This window comes from Lactuca saligna, chromosome 5, assembly GCF_052625555.1.
Source record: "Lactuca saligna cultivar CGN05327 chromosome 5, ASM5262555v1, whole genome shotgun sequence".
Taxonomy (NCBI): Eukaryota; Viridiplantae; Streptophyta; class Magnoliopsida; order Asterales; family Asteraceae; genus Lactuca; species Lactuca saligna.
In genome coordinates this window covers 200,837,246-200,845,977 of record NC_136421.1, presented here as the reverse complement: position 1 = coordinate 200,845,977, position 8,732 = coordinate 200,837,246, and positions in this window count along the sequence as shown.

The window sequence follows — 8,732 nt, the reverse complement described above, 5'->3', positions numbered from 1 at the left end:
CTCGCCTTCGGCTTTGGTGGAATGTTGGGCTTAGCTGCCTCCTTCTTCATCGGACAGTCTTTCAAAATGTGCCCCTCTTCATTACAACCGAAACACATCCTTTTTTTGGACGGACACTCATTGGAAAAATGTCTAATTTTTCCACACTTGTAGTAGGTTACATCCTCACTACATTTCCCAAAGTGCTTTTTCTTGCACTTCTCACACCATTTTGCTTCGCCTGTAAACTTCTTCGAAGATTTGTTTTTCTTGTTGGAACCTGAAGTTCCTTCAAACTTTCTCTTCTCGCCAACTTCAACCTTGCTTGTAGTTCTTCCCTTGATCATGTCCTCAACAGACTTGGCAGCCCAAATAGCTGCCTCTAGAGTAGGTGCCTGACGAACTGGCACTGCGTACTCCCATGAGAGTCCCTTTGCGTACCGATCAACCTTTGTCAACTCATCTGGAACGATGCGCAAAGCAAACTCCATCTTGTCTGTAAAGTTATTAGTGTATTCATCAACTGACATGCTGCCTTTCATCAATGTCAGAAACTTATTCTCCAACTCCAACAGATTTTGAGCCGAGCAGAACTTGCGCTTAAACTGCGCCAAGAACTCTGCCTATGACAATTGCAGTAGCTCATTAGGGCTTAAAGTCTTCCCGAGAGTGTTCCACCAACAAATGGCTCCACCTCGAAATTGACGCACGGCAAAGGTTGTCTGCAACTTGCCTCTGCAGCCATAAGTCATGAAGGCTAACTCCATTTCGTAGATCCAATCCATCACTCCGATCGGGTCCTCCTTTCGAGTGAAGGTCGATGGTTTGCAAGTTAGAAAGTCCTTGTACTTGCATCCTATTCCATCATTCCTTCCATCCTGGTTGTTTTGCCTAATTATCGGTGGGTTGGCTTGACTAACAGACACACTGAAGTTTCCACCTTCCGAGTGCCCTTCATTCACTTCGGGCTCTTCCACTTGAATTAATAGTTCTTCACGATTCTGTTGAAGCAGACGTCTCGTTTCATCCATCTGACGATCCAACATCGTCTGAATCATCAATTGTACACCAGCCATTATTATCGGCTCAGGTGCTGCTGCTACGACAGGTATTTGCTCAATCACTGGTAGTTGATTCCTTTTTCCATCAACATTTCCAACTCCACTTCTTGTTCTCACCATTTTTTATCTATACTTCGAATAAGATGAAATTAAATCCTTATTCACGATAGATATTCAAATCATCCTTATCACTCCGAAACGTTTACATGCTAGTTCTAATATCGTAGACATACGCTTAGAATCCTACACAAATAAGGTTTCCAGATCCGGTCGGCAACAGACCATAGATCTGAATAAATAATATCATATATGGCAACATATAACATTTAGCACATAAAAACATTTTAGGCACTTTCCTAAAATAAACTAGTGCCCGTGTCTAAAACATAACAGACACACATCTCAAAATTTCACTAAGCATTTTAAGTTTAAGTCTAGAAATCCTACAAATTCCTAGTTCGCTTAAACTAATGCTCTGATACCAACTGTGACATCCCTAAAATCACGGCCAGAAAAGACCGGTTTAATTTATGCTTTTAAAATGATTTCAGAGTAATCCTTTGATTAAAAGAGTTGTAGGATTTGTTCCCAAAAACAAAACGTGATAAAATAATATTTACCAAAGAATTTCAAAAAGAAATGTATTTTCATTATATAATCAAAACACGGGATGTCATGTTCCGATACAGACCATAAAACATAAACGATAACATTACAAGTCATTCAACAAATATATACATATACAAACTTGTAAACAAAACAACTTGATGATTCATCCATCTTATGCCCTTGCGCCACTTCCTGTAATACAAATAAACTGAGTGGGTCAGGCTTGGGAGCCTGGTGAGCATATAGGGTTTTGAACCCACAATAAATAATTATATTTAATTCCACCAACCAACAATAATCCAATTACCCATTCCCGTTATTCTCACTTTACATCCCTAAGACAACTAACACAAGGGATCTAGTCTAAAAATATTTCATCGGGGTGACAACACATGCATTCGGGGGTTTCCCAGCAATATATGTCAAATAAGGCAACCATGAGGGGGATGGAGTACAACGAATGAACACCCAAGTTCATTAACACCTACAGGTGGCGAACCTGCTAGCATTCTATAGGATTGTCTAGAAAAGTCTGTGGTCGTCATCTAAACTCCGCTAGATAACTGAATCAAAAACAACATCGAGGCCTCTCATCTATTTATCACACAATTATCTACACATGTTCTACCTGACATATTAGTAGATAAAAATATATATTTTTATATATAGTTTAAAACCTGTATAGCATTTTCATTCATTACATATTCCAAACAACAGATGAGACACATACACATAACACGTATTTCGTAGAGAATAAATCATATCTATGAGATAGAAGAAAGTGAATATACATTCACACATATAACAACAAAATATACACATAACACGTATGTCATCTAAAATAATTTATTATTATGCGTTAGAAGAAAGTAACTACACACTCACTTGATCAGAAGATGATCGGACAACACTACGGCTTGAAGAAGTAGTATTCTTCGGTAGATCTGGAAGATCTTCACAAAAACCGGACTCCTCGTGGGCAGAGCTTCGGCTCGGGAATATTACTTCTTAGAATCTTCGAGGCTTCGGGACTTGCTTCGGGTCTCGAGAATGGTACCGGAGCTTTGGGATAATTCTTGCACGAAAAACGAGGTAAAAACGCGAGAGAAAGGGAAGAAATGAGCAAAGAACTCGGCTGCCTTCGCATCCCTTTTATAGTGGATGAACCACCGAATTACGTTGGGCGTAATTAAGGTTACGCTAGGCGTAACTTGGATCAGCTCGCTGACTCACCCCTTTGGATAATATCATATATTTTGTATTTAAATTAAATATCAAAATTATTAAATAAACTTCAAAAATTCAAATCTTCCTCATACGAGCTCCGCTTTCGACGTTCTTTATATCCCCGTGTAGGTGAGACTAAGCTATACAACTTTTGTTTAGACTCTGTCGGCTAATTTTGCTTTATTTTTATTATTTATTTTTAGTAGGCCGGGACAGGAAAACTCCGTTATAAATTCATAACTACTTCATCCGACGTCCGTTTTCGCCTATCTTTTTATCGTTTCACTACTATCGATGAGATCTTCAATTCTCATTTAGATTGTTTCGGCTAAAAATCGCCTATCTTTTTATCGTTTCACTACTATCGATGAGATCTTCGATTCTCATTTAGTAGCTAAGTCGAAACTTCGAAAAATCATAGCTTCCTCATACGAAGTCAGATTTGGGCGTTCTTTCTATGTACGCTCGTGGTTTAACGAACTCTACGACTTTCATTTAGATTGCTAAGGCTAAATATTGCTTTATCGTAAATTTCACTTTTTACGTCATTCAGCATTGTCGGTTCTGTCGTGAAACTTCGACATGTCATAACTTCTTCGTTATAACTCGGATTTTGGCATTCTTTATATATTCAGAATCCTTATTTCGACCACTACATCTTTATGCAAAGATATCGGGATTATCTGACATTTTAAATTTGACGCTTATTTTATTCTTAATTCATTAAATTATAATAATTAAGAAAATAAACACATAATTCACATAATACTTAAATATTTTATCATTAATACTTCAAAAAGAGTTATAAGGGTTAACCTAGACTATTACATCAATGATAATTCCTAGCCTAGAAACGCAGACGTTACAATTCTCTCTCCCTTAGGATGATTCCGTCCCCGGAATCACACATCAACAAACAATTGCGGATAGCGACTCAACATGTCACTCTTCGTTTCTCAGGTGAGATTTTTCCCATTCTAATGTTTCCAACGGACAAGCACTAATTCGAACATCTTGCGTTGAAGCTTCTTAGTCTTTTGGTCAACAATTGCCTCTGGTTCTTCAATTAACCTCTTGTTTTCATCAATTCTCAATTCAGAAATTGGAATTATATCGGGAACTTCTCTCGTGAATTCCTCAAATAACACACATGAAAAGTGTTGTGAATTCCATTTAGTTCTTTGGGTAATTCGAGCTTGTAAGCTTGGTTCCCAATTCTCTGAAGAACTTTAAACGGTCCAATAAACCTTGGACTTAGCTTTCCCCTTTTACCAAATCTTATAAGTCCCTTCCACAGCGAGACTTTAAGCAAAACCGAATCTCCAACTTCAAAAGTCGTCGGTCTTCTTTTCTTGTCAGCGTAGCTCTTTTGACGATCCTGAGCTGCTAACATTCTTTCCCTAGTTATCTTTAACTTTGAAGTAGTTTGATGAACCATCTCGGGTCCCATAAACTGCTTTTCCCAAACCTCAAGCCAACAAGGCGGCGTACTACACTTCTGTCCATACAAAGCTTGATAAGGTGCCATCTTTATGCTCGAGTGGAAACTATTATTGTAGGAAAATTCTACCAAAGGTAAATGTTCATCCTAATTACCTAGGAATTCCAGGGTACATGCTCTTAGCATATCTTCAAGTGTTTGTATTGTTCTTTCATTCTGACCATCAGTCTGTGGATGGTAAGTTGTACGTAAACACAACTTGGTACCCAATTCCTCTTGTAGACTTTTCCAAAATCATGAGGTGAAACGGCTGTCACGATCTGACACAATCGTTAACGGAACACCATGAAGCCTCACAATTTCCTTCATGTAAGAATTCGCAAGCTTTTCCATAGACCATTTCTCATTGGCTGCTATGAAATGCGTACTCTTAGTGAATCGATCAATGACCACCCAAATCATGTCGTGACCATTCTTTGTTCTGGGTAGTTTAGTGACAAAATCCATCGCATTGTCTTCCCATTTACCCATAGGCACAAGTAAAGGTTCTAAACTCCCATATGGTTTCTGATGTTGTGTCTTGACTCTCGCACAAGTCACACACTCGGCCACATACTTTGCAACATCAAGCTTCATCGTTGGCCACCAGTAATAGGGTTTCAGGTCCCTATACATTTTAGTGCTACTAGGATGAATCGAGTACATTGTTTTGTGAGCTTCTTCCATCAGAAGATCTCTTATTCTTCCTGACTTAGGTACCCAAATACGATCTTGGAATACCTTCAGTCCTTGACCGTTTGTACCAAACACCAACGTTTTGCCCAAACGCTCCTCCTTTCGGTCATTTTTCTCATAAGCTTCTTCTTGAGCTTTCTTTATACTCTCCATAATTGTCGAGACAACTTCTATTCTCAACGCTCTTAGCCTTTTCTCTCAACATTGACTTTCCGACTAAGAGCATCAGCAACAACATTAGCTTTACCGGGGTGGTAAAGTATCTCACAGTCGTAGTCCTTGAGTAACTCTAGCCAGCGTCGTTGCCTCATATTTAACTCTTTCTGATTAAATAGATATTGGAGACTCTTATAATCAGTGTAAAATTTTGCACTTTGTGCCATAGAGGTAATGCTTCCATATTTTCAGAGCGAAAACTACGGCTGCCAACTCCAAATTGTGAGTGGGGTAGTTCTTCTCATGCTCCTTCAATTGTCGAGATGCATATGCTATCACCTTTTCTCTTTGGGTCAAAACACAACCCACCCCAACACCAGACGCATCGCTATAGACAACAAAGTCTTCAACTCCATCGGGTAGAGAAAGTATCGGTGCCTCGCATAGCTTCTTGTTTAGCTTCTCGAATGCTTCTTTATGCTTATCACTCCAAGCATAAGTACTCCTTTGTGGGTCAAAGCAATTAATGGAGTAGCAATCGAAGAAAATCCTTGGATAAACCTTCGGTAATATCCGGCTAATCCTAAAAAGCTTCGGATCTCCATGGGACTTTTCGGTTGTTTCCACTTCATCACAGCTTCAATCTTTGTTGGATCAACCAGTATCCCTTCTTGGTTGACCACGTGAACCAAGAATTGGACTTCTTGAATCCAAAAATCACATTTGGAGAACTTTGCATACAACTTCTCCTTCTTCAAGACTTCTAACACTTCTCGCAAGTGTCTGCCATGCTACTCTTGGCTTTTCGAGTAAATCAGAATATCATCTATGAACACTATCACAGATTTATCAAGGAACGGATTACAAACCCTATTCATCAAATCCATGAATGCTGTTGGAGCATTGATTAGTCTAAACGACATAACCAAGAACTCGTAGTGTCCATATCTAGTTCTGAATGCAGTCTTCTCGATATCTTATTCTCTTACCTTCAGCTGATGATATTCTGACCTTAGATCGATATTCGAAAAATAACTTGAACCTTGTAGTTGATCGAATAGGTCATCAATCCTCGGCAACATATATCTATTCTTTATTGTTGCCTTGTTCAGCTCTCTAGAACGATGCGCAAAGCAAACTCCATCTTGTCTGTAAAGTTATTAGTGTATTCATCAACTGACATGCTGCCTTTCGTCAATGTCAGAAACTTATTCGCCAACTCCAACAGATTTTGAGCCGAGCAGAACTTGCGCTTGAAGTGCGCCAAGAACTCTGCCCATGACAATTGCAGTGACTTATTGGGGCTTAAAGTCTTCCCGAGAGTGTTCCACCAACGAATGGCTCCACCTCGAAACTGCCGCACGGCAAAGGTAGTCTGCAACTTGCCTCTGCAGCCATAAGTCATGAAGGCTAACTCTATTTCGTAGATCCAATCCATCACTCCGATCGGGTCCTCCTTTAGAGTGAAGGTCGATGGTTTGCAAGTCAGAAAGTCCTTGTACTTGCATCCCATTCCATCATTCCTTCCATCCTGGTTGTTTTGCCTAACTATCGGTGGGTTGGCTTGACTAACAGACACATTGAAGTTTCCACCTTCCGAGTGCCCTTCATTCACTTCGGGCTCTTCCACTTGAATTAACAGTTCTTCACGATTCTGTTGAAGCAGACATCTCGTTTCATCCATCTGACGATCCAACATCGCTTGAATCATCAATTGTACACCAGTCATTGTTATCGGCTCAGGTGCTGCTACTACGACAGGTATTTTCTCAATCACTGGTGGTTGATTCCTGTTTCCATCAACATTTCCAACTCCACTTCTTGTTCTCACCATTTTGGATCTATACACCGAATAAGATGAAATTAAATCCTTATTCACGATAGATATTCAAATCATCCTTATCACTCCGAAACGTTTACATGCTAGTTCTAATATCGTAGACATACGCTTAGAATCCTACACAAATAAGGTTTCCAGATCCGGTCGGCAACAGACCATAGATCCGAACAAATAATATCATATATGACAACATATAACATTTAGCACATAAAAGCATTTTAGGCACTTTCCTAAAATAAACTAGTGCCCGTGTCTAAAACATAACAGACACACATCTCAAAATTTCACTTAGCATTTTAAGTTTAAGTCTAGAAATCCTACAAATTCCTAGTTCGCTTAAACTAATGCTCTGATACGAACTGTGACATCCCGAAAATCACGGCCAGAAAAGACCGGTTTAAATTGTGTTTTTAAAATGATTTCAGAGTAATCCTTTGATTAAAAGAGTTGCGGGATTTGTTCCCAAAAACAAAACGTGATAAAATAATATTTACCAAAGCATTTCATAAAGAAATGTATTTTCATTATATAATCAAAACTCGGGATGTCATGTTCCGATACAGACCATAAAGCATAAACGATAACATTACAAGTCATTCAACAAATATATACATATACAACCTTGTAAACAAAACAACTTGATGATTCATCCATCTTATGCCCTTGCGCTACTTCCTGTAATACAAATAAACTGAGTGGGTCAGGCTTGGGAGCCTGATGAGCATATAGGGTTTTCAACCCATAATAAATAATTATATTTAATTCCACCAACCAACAATAATCCAATTACCCATTCCCGTTATTCTCACTTTACGTCCCTAAGACAACTAACACAATGGACCTAGTCTAAGAATATTTCATCGGGGTGACAACACATGCATTCGGGGGTTTCCCAGCAATATATGTCAAATAAGGCAACCATGAGGGGGATGGAGTACAACGAATGAACACCCAAGTTCATTAATACCTACAGGTGGCGAACCTGCTAGCGTTCCACAGGACTGTCTAGAAAAGTCTGTGGTCGTCATTTAAACTCCGCTAGATGACTGAATCAAAAACAACATCGAGGCCTCTCATCTGTTTATCACACAACTATCTACCCATGTGACATATTAGTAGATAAAAATATATATTTTTATACATAGTTTAAAACATGTATAGCATTCTGATTCATTACATATTCCAAACAACAGATGAGACACACACACATAACACGTATTTCATAGAGAATAAATCATATCTATGAGATAGAAGAAAGTGAATATACATTCACACATATAACAACAAAATATACACATAACACGTATTTCGTATAAATATGTGTTAAAAGAAATTAACTACACACTCACTTGATCAGAAGATGATCGGACAACACTACAGCTTGTAGAAGTAGTATTCTTCGGTAGATCTGGAAGATCTTCACAAAAACCGGACTCCTCGCGGGTAGCGCTTCGGCTCGGGAATCTTACTTCTCATGATCTTCGAGGCTTCGGGACTTGCTTCGGGTCTCGAGAATGATACCGGGGCTTCAGGATAATTATTGCACGAAAAACGATGTAAAAACGTGAGAGAAAGGGAAGAAATGAGCAAAGAACTCGGCTGCCTGCGCATCCCTTTTATAGGGGCTGAACCACCGAATTACGTTGGGCGTAACTTGGATAAGCTCGCTGACTCCCCCCCTTTT